This window comes from Oryctolagus cuniculus, chromosome 2 (genome assembly GCF_051225735.1).
Source record: "Oryctolagus cuniculus isolate XC-2025 breed Fujian yellow rabbit chromosome 2, ASM5122573v1, whole genome shotgun sequence".
NCBI classification, from domain to species: domain Eukaryota; kingdom Metazoa; phylum Chordata; class Mammalia; order Lagomorpha; family Leporidae; genus Oryctolagus; species Oryctolagus cuniculus.
In genome coordinates this window covers 91,680,979-91,696,574 of record NC_142868.1, presented here as the reverse complement: position 1 = coordinate 91,696,574, position 15,596 = coordinate 91,680,979, and the positions used below count along the sequence as shown (strand labels likewise).

Here is a 15,596-nt window from a genome sequence, read left to right as displayed (position 1 = left end):
TTTTTGGGTCCCCTAGATAAAGAATCATATCATCTGCAAAGAGGGATAGTTTGAGTTCTTGCTTCCCAATTTGCATCACCTTAATTTCTTTTTCTTGTCTAATGTCTCCAGCTAAAACTTCCACAACTATATTGAATAGCAGTGGTGAGAGTGGGCATCCCTGTCTGGTACCAGATCTCAGTGGAAATGCTTCCAGGTTTTCCCTATTCAATAGGATGTTGGCCATGGGTTTTTCATAAATTGCTTTGATTGTATTGAGGAATGTTCCTTCCATACCCAGTTTGCTTAGAGTTGTCATTGTGAAAGGGTGTTGAATTTTATCAAATGCCTTCTTGGTGTCTATTGAGATAATCATATGGTTTTTCTCCTGCAGTCTGTTAATGTGGTGTATCACATTGATTGATTTGCGCACATTAAACCATCCCTGCATACCAGGGATAAATCCCACTTGGTCTGGGTGGATGATCTTTCTGATGTGTTGTTGCATTCTATTGGCCAGAATTTTATTGAGGATTTTTGCATCTATGTTCATCAAGGATATTGGTCTGTAATTCTCTTTCAATGCTGCATCTCTTTCCGGCTTAGGAATTAAGGTGATGCTGGCTTCATAGAAAGAATTTGGGAGGATTCCCTCTTCTTCGATTGTTCTGAATAGTTTGAGAAGAATTGGAGTTAGTTCTTCTTTAAATGTCTGGTAGAATTCAGCAGTGAATCCATCTGGTCCTGGGCTTTTCTTTGTTGGGAGTGCCTTTATTACGGTTTCAATTTCTGTTTCAGTTATGGGTCTATTTAGGTTTTCTGTGTTTTCATGGTTCAATTTAGGTAAGTTGCATGTGTCCAGGAATCTATCCATTTCTGATAGGTTTCTCTGTTTGTTGGCATACGGGTCCTTGTAGTAATTTCTGATGATTCTTTTTATTTCTGTGGTGACTGTTGTTACGTTTCCTTTTTCTTCTCTGATTTTATTGATTTGGGTCTTTTCTCTTCTTTTTTTTAGTTAGTTGGGCCAATGGGGTGTCAATTTTGTTTATTTTTTCAAAAATCCAGCTCCTCGTTTGGCTGATTTTTTGTAATGTTTTTTTGGATTCAATCCTGTTGATTTCTTCTCTGATTTTAATTATTTCTCTTCTCCTACTAGATTTGGGTCTGGTTTGCTGTAGGTTTTCTAGATCCTTGAGGTGTATTGAAAGCTCATCTATTTGGTGCCTTTTCAATTTCTTGATGTAGGCACCTATTGATATAAACTTTCCTCTTAACACTGCTTTTGCTGTATCCCATAAGTTTTGGTTTGTTTTTTTGTTAACCTCATTTACTTCCAGGAAATTTTTGATTTCTCTTTTAATTTCTTCTATGATGAGCCGGCGCCATGGCTCAATAGGCTAATCCTCCATATTGCGGCGCCGGCACACCGGGTTCTAGTCCCGGTCGGGGCGCCGGATTCTGTCCCGGTTGCCCCTCTTCCAGGCCAGCTCTCTGCTATGGCCAGGGAGTGCAGTGGAGGATGGCCCAGGTGCTTGGGCCCTGCACCCCATGGGAGACCAGGAAAAGCACCTGTATCCTGGCTCCTGCCATCGGATCAGCGCGGTGCGCCGGCTGCAGCGGCGGCCATTGGAGGGTGAACCAACGGCAAAGGAAGACCTTTCTCTCTGTCTCTCTCTCTCTCACTGTCCACTCTGCCTGTCAAAAATAAAAAAAAAAATTTCTTCTATGACCCATTGCTCATTCAGCACCATGTTGTTCAATCTCCATGTGTTTGCATATGCTCTAGAATTCCTGAGTTGCTAATTTCCAGCTTCATTCCTTTATGGTCTGAGAAGCTGCGTGGTATGATTCTAATTCTTTTGAATTTGCTGAGACTTGCTTTATGGCCTACTATGTGGTCAATCCTAGAGAAGGTTCCATGTACTGCTGAGAATAATGTGAAGTCTTTAGATGTAGGATTGAAAGTTCTATAGATATCTGTTAGATCCATTTGGGCTGTAGTGTCATTTAAATCTACTGTATCCTTGTTGATCTTCTGTCCTGTTGATCTGTCTATTTCTGAGAGTGGAGTATTGAAGTCCCCCAGTACTATTGTATTGGGGTCTAAGTCTCCCTTTAAGTCCCTTAACAAATCTTTTAAGCAGTGCTCTGTAATTAGGTGCATATACATTGATAATTGTTATATCTTCCTGTTGAATTGATCCCTTCATCATGATATAGTGTCCCTCTTTGTCTCTCTTAACAGTTTTTGTGGTAAAGTTTATGTTGTCCGATATTAAGATGGCTACGCCTGCTCTTTTTTCATTTCTGTTGGCATGGTATATCTTTTTCCAGCCTTTCACTTTCAGTCTGTATGCATCTTTGTTGGAAAGATGTGTTTCTTGTAAGCAGCAAATAGATGGGATTTGTTCCTTAACCCAGTCATCCAATCGGTGTCTTTTAACTGGAGAGTTCAGGCCATTAACATTCAATGTGACTATTGATAAGTAGTAACTTTGCCCTGCCATTTGCCAAAGATATTTTCTAATATATGTTTTGAACTTCCTGTGATCTTTTGCTGTGAGTTTTCCTTCGTTTACCTTCTTTCATATTGATGACCATGTTTCTGTGTTTCTGTGTGTAACACATCTTTAAGCACCTTTTGCAGGGTTGGACGAGGGGCGAGAAATTCTTTCAATTTCTGTTTGTTGTGAAAGGTCTTTATTTCACCTTCATTCACAAATGAGAGCTTGGCAGGATATAATATTCTGGGCTGGCAGTTTTTCTCTCTTAGTACCTGGGCTATATCTCGCCATTCCCTCCTAGCTTGTTGGGTTTCTGATGAGAAGTCAGCTGTGAGTCTGATTGGAGATCCTCTGAGCGTAATCTGACGTTTCTCTCTTGCACATTTTAGGATCTTTTCTTTATGTTTCACTGTGGTGAGTTTGATTACAACATGATGTAGTGAGAATCTCTTTTGGTCACGTTTATTAGGGGTTCCATGAGCTTCCTGTACTAGGATGTGTCTGTCCTTCTGAAAACCTGGGAAATTTTCTGCTAGCATCTCACTAAAAAGGTCTTCTAATCCTTTCTCGCTCTGCATGCCTTCAGGAACTCCTAGAACCTGAATGTTGGTTTTTTTAATAGTATCCTGAAGATTTCTGAAAATATTTTTTTAGATTTCTAATTTCCTCTTCTTTTCTTTGGTTTGACTGTATATTTTCCTGTTCTCTGTCTTCTAAGTCCAATATTTTCTCTTCTGCTTCATTCATTCTGTTTTTAAGGCTCTCTAATGTGTTTGTCATTTGATCATTTGAATTCTTCATTTCATTATGATTTCTCATCACTATCACAGTTTCATGTTCTACTAGTTGTTTCATTTCATTTTGATTCCTCCTTAATATTTCATTTTCATGAGAGAGATTTTCTATCTTGTCCAGTAAGGATTTCTGTAGTTCAAGAATTTGTTTTCGTGAACTTCTTAATGTTCTTATCAATTTTTTGAGATCTGCTTCTTGCATTTCTTCTATCTCATCATCTTCATAAACTTGAATTGGGGTGCCTATTTCATTTGGGGGCGTCATAGTTTCTTCCTTGTTCTTGTTACCTTGGTTTTTATGTTTGTTGTTTGTCATATTGGAGATATTCTTTGGTTTCTTCGGTGTGGTGTTTCTTCTCGTTATACTGTGACTCTAGATTAAATGGACTGTCTGCTTTTGATGGATCCTTAGAGGATGTGATGGGTGTGGCCAGAGAGCTCTGTTTGGTTCTTCAGGGTTAAGGGTGTGCCAAAGGTGACTCACCCAGATTGTTCTCTCGCTCGCTTGCTCTCTCTCTCTCTCTCTCTCTCTCTTTTATGACTCAGTTGGAAAGTAATTCCACACAGCTGAGTGGGATTGAGGGTAGTTGATGTATGAAATCTGGCCCCTGTGGGTATTTCTCTGCTTACCCCTGGGACCACAGAAAGAGTTTATGCAGCTCTCAGTGTGGTCTCAAGTTTCTCCACAGTCTCTCACCAGTTTGCCCAGGTTACCATGTTTGTGTACTCGGTGAGTTCTCTCGCCCCCCCCCTCAGATTTTCACAGTCTCTGTTCATTAGCTCCACACTTTCACTAACTAGGTCTTAACTTCCTGTTATTTCTCCCCACCAGAGTCAGGTTTTTCTGCTTGGCTAATGGCAGGCACCTCTCTACATATGTAAAATGGCGCCTGCTCTTTGTCTTGCTGGGCTTTGTAAGGTGAGTGGAGAGAGAGGTTAATGTCCGTGCTGGTTCCCCTTATTTGTTCATTTTTTCTCTTCTCCAGTCAGCATGGTGAACTTTCCCCTGTGGGGCTTCAGGCCTCGTTCCCTGTGGGCTCTTTCTGCCTTTCCCTGCCAAAGTCTCGGGTTACTGAGGTCTTTTTGTCTCATCTCCCCTTCCTGCGCTGGCACGGCTTGGCGGGGGCTCGGCTTCCATGCGGTGGGCGACCTTGCTTTCCCTGTAGGTCCTCCGTGTCACATCCACTAGATCCAGAAGAGTTTCCTCTGCAATTTTTTCCTGAGCCTTTTCCTGAGGCTACAGTAATTCCACTTTTATTAAACTATCTTTTCCCGGACTATCGGTGCGCACCCTCACTATTCCACCATCTTGGCTCACCCCAGTATCTATGTTTTACGAACATTTTCTGTTAAGTGCCTGAACATGACTCTTCTTTTAACATGCATTTTTGAATGGTGGCTTATCTGGTTACAGATTCTTAGTTGAGAGTCATTTTTCTGAAACATTTAAGAAATATTCTGTTGTTATACCCTTTACAGTAATTGATGATATTTCAGTTGTCAACCTGATTATTTTTCCCTATTAATGTGTGAGTTTTATAGATAGCTTGTAGCTTCCTCTTTGCTGTAAATAATTTGCTATTTTTTACTTTAATATTTTTAATGAAGAAAAGCAGAGAGGTAATGAAAAAGGGAGCTGTTCCATCTTCTGGTTCACTCCTCATATGCCCAGAAGAGTCTGGTCTCAGCCAGGCTGAAGTCAGGAACCTGGAATGCAATCCAATGTGGTTGACAGCAACCCAAGTATTTGAAGCATCATCTGCTGCCTGTCAGATTATGCATTATCAGGAATCTGGATTATAAGTGGAAGAGCCTGGACTTGAACAAGGCATATTGACAGGGATTCAGGCATCCCAAGAAAATTCTTAACCATGACACCCCATGCTCACCTCCTCATTTATTTTAAAGTAGGTTGGTTGGAGCCTGTTTCAGGGACAGTGCCAGTGACCATAGCCAGGCAACTGGTAGTGCCTTGTCTCACATTACATTAGTTTTTTGCATATCTTGGTAAGGCTCTTCTATAAAGTGCGATTGATATCCATTTTTCCTGTGGACTAGAACCTCCAACGTGAGTGTAATTTCCAGTTAATCTGGAGGGTCTTAGATACTTATTAGGTTATGAAAGAAAGAAATGCTGCCCCATTGCTACTGTGAATTTGCTAGGTAGTGCCAACTGCAGGATGATTTCCTTGAGGCTGGATTTGACCACTTCACTGGCCTTCTCTATTTGGATGGTGTAGGCATCTGCACAGCCAGAGAATGTGGCCAAAAATACTCGTAAGTATGAGACATTCCCTGAAGCTCAGGGCATTTAGGTGAGAGCAACCTGCCCATCTTCAGTAGAATAAGAACATTTATGTTGAGTTCCCTTTTAGCTGGAGTGGGCGGAGACTTGTAATTGTTCTTTGGATTGCTTTTGGTGGAGATCATGCATTTTTAGATGAATTGCTGAATAGTTTTTCTTTTGTAAATTGGGTCCCATGATACACTTGTGTACACGTTACAACATGGTATGTCAATTATAATGGACACTCTCACAAATGTACTGTAGCATAGTTTGTAATAGCATTTCGGAATGAAGATAACTGCCTGTGCATTGCATTTGCAAACTGAAGAATTTTGATTGGGAGGAAAACTTTGTTTTTTAGCTCTTTCTTAGTCTTATTCTCAACATATTGGTTCATCTATTTTTAGGCAGATCAATCTGGGAGAGAAGGGACCCAGATATAGACTGATAGTCCCTGCTTTTATCTGCTATTTTCTAGTTTGTTCAGCAAGTTGATTTCCCTGAATTGTTTGGGACTCTTTGATGACCTAGATAATGACTTTTAGCCCCTATTAAGTGATTTATGAACAGGTTTAAAGAATTGTAGAATTTCATGAGCATGTTTTAAGTCTTTATTCCCTGAGTGAGGAACTCTCCTTTTAAATTGCTCCTGGATATGCCTTGAGTTGGTTTTTCACCTGATTTCATTCTGTCTGATGGAGAGGTAGTAAAGGCAATAATTTTTTGCTTTTTGTGTTGAGCTCCATTGCATTAGGACTCTGGCCTCAAAGGTCTCCTATAAAGTTATTATCACATCCTGGCATGACATTTAAATTGTCCATGAAACTGATTTTTCCTATGAAGAGTTCCAGGTTTGGCCCTGTCAAGGGCTGCTCTGTGAGACAAGATCAACTGGAGTAGACTAATTCTCCCTTAACCATTCTGTGTGAAGGAAGTTCTGTTCTTTGACAAGTGTTCCTTTAGGCACTATTTGAGAATTCCAAGCCTGTTCTGGGGGAAACTCAAAGTTGACTTTCTTGATGAAAAAGTTACTTGAACATTTAAATTTTCATAAGAGGTAGGCTCACCCTAGGAGAGGATAGGATATTTTGACATAAAAAAACTGTGTTATAAGACACAGTCCCCCAATTTGTATTCTAATGGTTCTAAGAATGCTCAATTTTATATTTTCCCAATATACCCACATGTTAAGAATAGACTGAATGTTCTTGTGAGAGAGTGGGGTTTTTACAGCTGAATAGGATTCTCCATTATCTACTAAGAAGTCAGCAATTTTTCTCCACTCTCAGTTTTACCCAGGGCTCTTATGCAGAAATCCAAATTGTCTGTTCTAAATGTATTTAAACCCCCGGTGCCTCATTTATCATTTGAATACTTTAAAAAATTTATAAGCCTTGAGCATTTTTATTTAAAGAACTTCTGGTCCATCTTTTTTCCCCCAATCAAGTCAGAATTTAATTACACACAGGAGCAACTCACAGTGATCCAAGAAACAAAAACAAAAAAATACTGGCATAGATTCAATCTCAGAAATACTGCCTGGATTTTACACAACCAGAACGCTTTGCAAGCAACCTCTCTTACACCCAATAAAGAGACCTGTGGTATTGTAGGCACATCCAGGCCTACAAACAAATAAGTCTAGAATTTCTTGAGTATGTAGGTCACCAGATAATCATTTCTTACCTGGGACAAAACATTTGATGAATTCTGTTTCTTTTGCCACTTGGATTTCAGAAAAATGTTTTTCCACATTCATTGCTTTCATAAGATTTCTTCTCTGTTTGAAATTGCTAATGTGTAATGAGGGTTGTCATTTGACAAGAAAACTTTTCCTCACTCATTACATATATAAGATTTTGCCCATGTGTGAATTCTCTGATGCTTGATGAGGTCTAGCTTACACTAAAATACTTTTCCACACTCATTACATTCATAACATGTCTCCCCTGTATGAATTTTCTGATGTACAGTGAGGGTTGATTTCCATCCAAATGAATCTCTACACTCAACTGTATTCAAAAGTTTCTGCGATGTGTGAATTCGTTGAGGTCTACTGAGGGCTGACTTGGGTGGGGCAAAAGACTTTTCCACATTAAGTACATTCATAAATTGTTTCAGCTCTGTGAATTCTCTGATGTTTGATGAAGTGCGACTTCCATCAAAAGGCTTTTCCACACTCAATACATTCTTAAGTTTTCTCCCCTATGTGAATTATATGATTTCTAATGAAAGTTAAGTTCCGATATATAGTTTTCTAACATTCATTGTAAGCATGGGGATTTTAACCCATGTGAGTTCTGTGATGCATGATATGGCAGGATTTACAGCTGAAAGATTTCTCATAGTGTTTATTTTAGTTTTTTAATTATTTATTTTTTTAACTTTTATTTAATGAATATAAATTTCCAAAGCACAGCTCATGGATTACAATGGCTCCCCCCCCATAACTTCCCTCCCACCAGCAAACCAACCATCCCCTCTCCCTTTTCCATTCTATTCACATTAAGATTCATTTTCAATTATCTTTATGTACAGAAGATCAATTTAGTATATATTAAGTAAAGATTTCAACAGTTTGCACCCGCACAGAAACATAAAGTGTAAAATATTGTTTGAGTACTAGTTATAGCATTAATTCACATTGAGCAACACATTAAGGACAGAGATCTTAGATGATGAGTAAGTGCACAGTGACTCCTGTTGTTGACTTAACAAATTGACACTCTTGTTTATGGCGTCAGTAATCTCCCTAGGCTCTTGTCATGAGATGCCGAGGCTATGGAAGCCTTTTGAGTTCGCCAATTCTGACCTTATTTAGACAAGGTCATAGTCAAAGTGGAAGTTCTCTCCTCCCTTCAGAGAAAGGTACCTCCTTCTTTGATGGCCCATTCTTCCACTGGGATCTCACTCACAGAGATATTTCATTTAATATTTTTTCCCAGAGTGTCTTGTCTTTCCATGCCTAAAATACTCTCATGGGCTCTTCAGCCAGATCTGAATGCCTTAAGGACTGATTCTGAGGCCAGAGTGCTGTTTAGGACATCTACCATTCTATGAGTCTGCTGTGTATCCCGCTTCCGATGTTGGATCGTTCTCTCCCTTTTTTCTTCTATCAGTTAGTATTAGCAGACAGTAGTCTTGTTTATGTGATCCCTTTGACTCTTAGACCTATCAGTATGATCAATTGTGAACTGAAATTGATCACTGGGACTAGTGAGATGGCATTGGTACATGCCACCTTGATGGGATTGAATTGGAATCCCCTGGTATGTTTCTAACTCTACCATTTGCAGCAAGTCAGCTTGAGCATATCCCAAATTCTACATCTCCTCCCTCTCTCCCTCTCTTATTCCCACTCTTATATTTAACAGAGATCACTTTTCAGTTAAATTTAAACACCTAAGAATAATTGTGTGTTAATTAAAGAGTTCAACCAATAGTATTAAGTAGAACAAAAAATACTAAAGGGATGAATATTAAATTGTACATCAACAGTCAGGACAAGGGCTGATCAAGTCACTGTTTCTCATAGTGTCCATTTCACTTCAACAGGTTTCCTTTTGGTGCTTGGTTATTTGTAACCAATCAGGGAGAACATATATTTGTCCCTTTGGGACTGGCTTAGTTCACTCAGCATGATGTGTTCCAGATTCCTCCATCTTGTTGCAAAATGACCAGATCCTTTTTTTTTTACTGCTGTATAGTGTTCTATAGAGTACATGTCCCATAATTTCTTTATCCAGTCTACTGTTGATGGGCATTTGGGTTGATTCCAGGTCTTAGCTAATGTGAATTGAGCTGCAATAAACATTAAGGTGCAGACAGCTTTTGTGTTTGCCAATTTATTTTCCTTTGGGTAAATTCCAAGGAGTGGGATGGACGGGTTGTAAGGTAGGGTTATATTCAGGTTTCTGAGGAATCTCCAGACTGACTTCCATAGTGGCTTTACCAGTTTGCCTTCCCACCAACAGTGGGTTAGTGTCCCTTTTTCCCCACATCAAAGCTAGTAAGTCTTTTGGCTTTCTTACAAATGGTATCATTATAATTCCCAAACTGCCAGAGGATAGAGTATCTTTGTAGGAAAAATAAACTGATTGAAAACTATGTTACCTCTATTATTTTACATGTCAGAGTCACTTGTAGATTCTGGTCTGCTGTTATCTGGCCTATCACTTTCCTTGTCCCAGTCTTTCATAGATGCTCCCATCATGAAATCATCACGGAGGATCGTTCAACCTGGGCCCTCTTCTGATTTCGCTTCAGTCTGTTTGGCTTTTGAGCTTCTCAGTTGAACTTTTCTCATTTGCAGTTCCATCCATTCCTCTCAGAACACTGATTAAATCTTAGAAACAGTTGATATCAACTTAGCACGCTTTCTAATAGAGCCTCCGGCTTCTTTAACCTTTTCATCAATGTTCTTTTGATGTTTTTGGACAGCATTAAGTAATTGCACCACATCCCGTGTTGCAATTCTCTGAAGATTTCTCTCTCCTTCTTTGTCTTTGACAACATCTGGCTTTACTCTGCACATAATTTCCCACTCTTTCCTCTTATCAATCTGTTTTCTTCTCTCAAGTCTTTCTTGCTTTAACTTTTCTTTTTCCTTTTCCAGTTCTTTATTTTTGACTAAAATGGTGGGTTTACTTTTAGGTGTTTTCTTGTTGAGGATTTTAGCCATGGCATCTGCCCAGCCCATATAAGTTCTAGCACATGATTCTCCAGCATTTTCATTTTCTTTGTCACAGGATTCATCAGCATCCTCATTGTCAGCATCTATTGCTTCATCATCAGAAAAATGACCCTTTTCCAATCCACAGCTTCCTACAGATCCTCTGTCGGAAGCATCTTTCACCTCCTCTTCCAGCTCAGATGCTATGACTTTGGCAATCGTTTCCACCTTCTTCTTTTTCTTTAGCATATTTTTCAGCTTTTTTCCCTGCACTAACACGTTAGTTTGCAATGGCCGCAGCCATTTTTCTCTCACTGGAAGTCATGGCCCATCGTTTTTAAGATGAGGACAGTCTGTTACAATAAATTATTTTAGTTTTGGTCATGATATTTTACCAACACTATGACAATTTACCGAAATATGCCTCAATAGGCTCTCCTTAGGGCTTGAAGGTGCATTCCCCACTATAATTTCTACTTCAGACAGAAAATGGAAGAGAAAGAGAGGTTCAGGTACAGACAAGCCACAAATGACCCAATGGCAATCATATAAAGGGTTTAGTTGCAAACAATCACAAATTCGGCTTGGAAATAGAAATAACCACAAAATATCTGGTTCAGAATTTGGGTACGAGTCCTATTAACTCTTTTCCTCTCTCCAACAGGGCTCCTATGTCAAATAAAATACACATTAGGCTTCCTAAAGGAGTGTCCCAAGTGGAGGATAAAGGAGTTCTCAGTTTTATATACCAAGTCAACTTACTCTGCTCAGAGGAGAAGCAGGGGACCCACAGAATCAGATGTTTCTTCAACAGTGTAGTGCTTGGGGCAGCCAAAACCTTTGTAGGGAGTCCAAGGGAAAGCCCCAGAACAAAAAGTTCTAGCACCTACTAGACATTTCCCAGGGAGGGTCATTTGAAACAAGAATGACACCCTTGAACAGCTTACATTGCCTGGCTCACCAACAATTGTTGCCACGTTCAAGCCCATCTGGCTACCACATGAAAAGTCCTATAACTCAAGGGTGAGGTGTTGTAGCAAAGAAAGTGAGTTTAATTGGAGTACTAGTAAGCTGAGTCATTGACAGGGATGGTGTACTAAAGAAGCCATCTTGACTTTTCCTTTGTAACTAGTCCTTTTTAAGTATGAGTGGCAGGAAAAGGGGAGGAGGGCAAGGTCAAAGGGTGAGGGATCACTGTAAACAACTTGGCACCTGCAGTTGCCTGAGAGGGATATTGAAACTCTCTGTGGTTGGTAACTTGGCTTTAGAGATGTGGGGCTGTTCAAGCTACTCCTGGATATTCTTAACAAAGCAATATGACAGCACAGACACCAGGCCTTTACCCCTCTTAGAATCCCAGCTTTCAAACATGTGTGGGTCCATCCCTCAACTCCTTCCAAGCTAGGATTCTTAGAAGCACATCACTTAGGGCACTCAGCTTTAGCTCCTTCTTTGTTTCTTTGTCTTTGAAATTCTAGCTTTTTCAGTCTTTGAAACTTTAATGGCTAGCAATCTGACTTTTGTGTTAAATTGTATGCTATTCTCTTCAGCTTTTTTTGTATTGTGTGGAATAGAAGGGAGAAGTTATGCAGTCAGTTCAGTCTTCTAGATTTCCCCGAATTAAGCACAAATTTATTTTTGTACAATGTGATAATTTCCATATTAGCAAATAAAGTTAATTTGAACCCTGTAGCCCAAATTTAGGAATTTGGAGTCAAATTTATAATTTGTGCTTAGCAGTGATAATGAAAAAAAGTTTTATCATTATTTTCTTCACCACTGCAGAAGTTTAATTTTGTTTTTTATATTGCACTTGACATTTGAGTAAACAACATTACTTATCTGCATGCTCTGTGTGTTTAAGAATTAATTTTGGTACAAAATGGCCTATTCTCAAAGTAGGCAAGTTTCTTCAGAGTGACTTTCTGATGTTTTTATTTAGATCCACGTCAGAAGATAGTACTCAAGCAGAAACCAGCAGGTAAAGAACTTAGAAAGTATTTCCTATAAATAAATATATTGAAAACTAAGAATGAAAAAGTTGATAATTCACAAATATATGCACAATAATTTTTAAGTATCCACACTTGATAAAGTACTGTTACTAAATCAGCTTGGTATTATTTCCCATTCTAGGAACAGATATCAATTAATTTAATATTTTTTTCTTTGGTTGACTAAATTTTTATCAATCACCTATACTTGTGACTCACACAGAGAAATATAGTAAGAGATAGGTACTTATAATTAGTTTGTATAATGTACAAGATGAACATTTTTCAATAGTTTATGCTAACATTTATAAAAGAAAATTTTGCTTCTTCATTTAGATTGCATTTAGACTAATAAACAAAATATGAACAACTGAGTGAAGGAGTTCCACACTTTGGAAAAGTTTATATAAGAGATAGCATCATAAACACACTAAAATTCAATATTTCCCTAAGACCCTCAACAGCCTACAATTTTGTTAACAAGGATGCTCTGAATTCTCTAAGTTTTAGTTTCTCATTTGTATCAAATGAGAAATGTCTACTCATCTTCTTCATAAAGTTTTCTTTTTTTTATCCTGTATTTTTTCTTGAAGTGACTTCTAGTTACATTAATCCACTGCTATGCAGAATATTTTTTATAGCCACAAGCTATTTTCTAGGCAACGCTATGACATTATATAGTATCTCTCCTGCCTGGTGGAAGACGCTCCATCCTCTAAGAAAGCTGCAGTATTTCTGTATCCATTCTCTCTAACCCCTCTTTTCTTTTTTGAAAGATTTATTTATTTATTTGAAAGACAGAGTTACACAGAGAGAGGAGAGGCAGAGTGAGAGAGAGAGAGAGGTCTTCCATCTGATGGTTCACTCCCCAATTGGCCGCAACGACTGGAGCTGCGCTGATCTGAAGCCAGGAGCCAGGAGCTTCCTCCGGGTCTCCCACATGGGTGCAGGGGCCCAAGCACTTGGGCCATCTTCCACTGCTTTCCCAGGCCATAGCAGAGAGCTGGATCAGAAGAGGAGCAGCCAGGACTAGAACCGGTGCCCATATGAGATGCTGGCACTTCAGGCCAGGGCATTAACCCACTGCGCCACAGCACCGGCCCTCTAACCACACTTTTATAGACATTTCTTACTTTCAACAAACTAAGTATGAGGGAAAAAACCCTTTTTTTTTTGCCTCTTGTCTCTGTCACTGTCGCCAGGGAGTTGTGATGCAGTGTTCCAGTCATACAGGTCTCCCAACGTTGTACTCATCTAGGATCTGAACTTGCTTTAGGGTAATGGACATGCCTCTTTTGTTTCTCAGTTTATAGTGTCATTCTGCAGCATAAATGCTCAATAGACATTTGTTTATTGAATGAGTTATTACTCTTGAATTTCACATAACCATATTAATTAGTGTTAAGTACTCCAATTGTAACAGATTGTCTCTAATCTTAGAATATGGCATTCAAATATCATCATCATCATCTAGAAGACATCAACTATAGGACAATATAAGTATCATTTGGAGAATATAATTTAGACTATTAATTCATTAGTCTAGCTTTGTTTATAGAATACAGAAAAGCATTCTTTTATTTTTCATTTAAATTTAGTAAGCTAAGCAGGTACAATGCTTTACTGTTATGACACCTATTATGTTTTTCTATATTTCTTCCTTTTAAAAAAGATTTATGTATTTATTTGAAAGTCAAAATTACAGAGAGAGAGACAGAGGGAGAGGGAGAGAGAGAGAGATTGATTTTCCATCTGCTTGTACACTCCCCGGCTGGCTGTAAGGGCCAGGGCTAGGTCAGGCTGAAGCAGGAACCAGGAGATTCTTCTGGGTCTCCCATGTAGGTGGAAGGGTCCCAAGCACTTTAACCATCGTTCACTGCTCTCTCCAGGCCATTATCAGGGAGCTGGATCAGAAGTGGAACAGCTTGTAGGTGGTTTTACTGGTCCCATGTTCTTTTTACATCTATTTTTAATATTTTCTGTTGGAAATCCAATGAGGGCTGTTGGTAGTTAACTCCTTTGGCAGACATAACTAAACAAGATTTTTTTTGAAAGACAGACATATATGTAGTAGGACTCAGAAATCTCCATAAATAAATTTCCTTTTTGCTTTTGGGGGGAACTAGCTATATTACAAAGAGTATTTTTGAAGTAGTTGAAAGAGCAACTATAACTTTTGGAGGTACAACATAGCAGAGGTGGGGAGGTCAATATTATGCCACTGTAATTACTGAATTCTTACTAATCTTACTTGTTTTCTCTGCAAATTAATCTTGATTCGTTTGTGCACAATTCATTCTTTTTTTCTCTCCCAGGTTATTTGGGGATTAGAAATAAGGACTCTATAGCTAGAAAATAGAAAAGAGGCCAAATAATTTTAGCTTGATTTTGGTGATAATGCATTTAAAAGTAGAAACTTGACAGATATTTATTTTTTACTACAAAATTGAAGGTATAAAGAGGAAGAAATTGCCATACTAATTAAGCATGACTGTACTTGCATTATATCACCTGTTTTATGTCAATCTAAAAGTGTCATTTCCTTATTCACTTAGATCAGACTCACAGGAAAGCACCCAATCAACAAGTAGTAGTAGGTAAGTGTATTAGGAAATGTGTGTTAAAATGAGTGTGCATTGGAATTTAATGACTAAGTACTGAGTAAGCCAATGAATTGGTGAAATATTACAGAAATAAATAGCCTATGAAAAATTACTAATTTTTAAACTGATGAATATTTAAACCACAGTATTTTAAAATTCAGCTTAATAAAGTTCCCTTAAGGTCATTAGAAACTTGCTGCTGTTGATAGAATGGAACGAAAGAATTAAGCCCAATATGATGTAAAAATCAATAAATTAGCTTATAGAAACAAACTCCTAAGCAGAACCATAGGCACAATGCTTCAGGTCTATGGATTTTTCATAGCCAAAAAATTGTTGATAACTTGAAAACTGAAGTTATTTAGTCTAAAGTATGGAAAAACTAAAATTAATATTTCTTTTAAAAATATGTTAATATTCATGAACATTTCAGCCAAAATTTTTTTTTCTTATTTTATTTTATTTTATTTATTTATTTATTTTTGACAGGCAGAGTGCACAGTGAGAGAGAGAGAGAGAGAAAGGTCTTCCTTTGCCGTTGGTTCACCCTCCAATGGCTGCTGCGGCCGGCACGCTGCAGCTGTTGTACCGCGCCGATTGGATGGCAGGAGCCACGTGCTTCTCCTGGTCTCCCATGAGATGCAGGGCCCAAGCACTTGGGCCATCCTCCACTGCACTCCCGGGCCACAGCAGAGAGCTGGCCTGGAAGAGGAGCAACCGGGACAGAATCTGGCGCCCTGACTGGGACTAGAACCTGGTG

The 15,596-nt window shown here is 38.8% G+C and overlaps 1 protein-coding gene, 1 long non-coding RNA gene and 1 pseudogene across 2 annotated transcripts in view; 1 reads left to right on the top strand and 2 right to left on the bottom strand.

Annotated features, from left to right (window-relative positions):
- LOC138843046 (disintegrin and metalloproteinase domain-containing protein 32) overlaps positions 1 to 15,596 on the bottom strand; it is a 591,210-nt gene that overhangs the window by 150,123 nt on the left and 425,491 nt on the right. The gene's annotated exons all lie outside the window — the stretch shown is intronic.
- LOC138848518 (uncharacterized) lies at positions 4,135 to 14,822 on the top strand. Its single transcript, XR_016229130.1, has 3 exons — positions 4,135 to 4,199; positions 12,182 to 12,220; positions 14,789 to 14,822. It is a non-coding gene; the product is annotated as an uncharacterized LOC138848518 (long non-coding RNA).
- Positions 9,691 to 10,543, bottom strand: LOC138848676 (RRP15-like protein pseudogene; annotated as a pseudogene).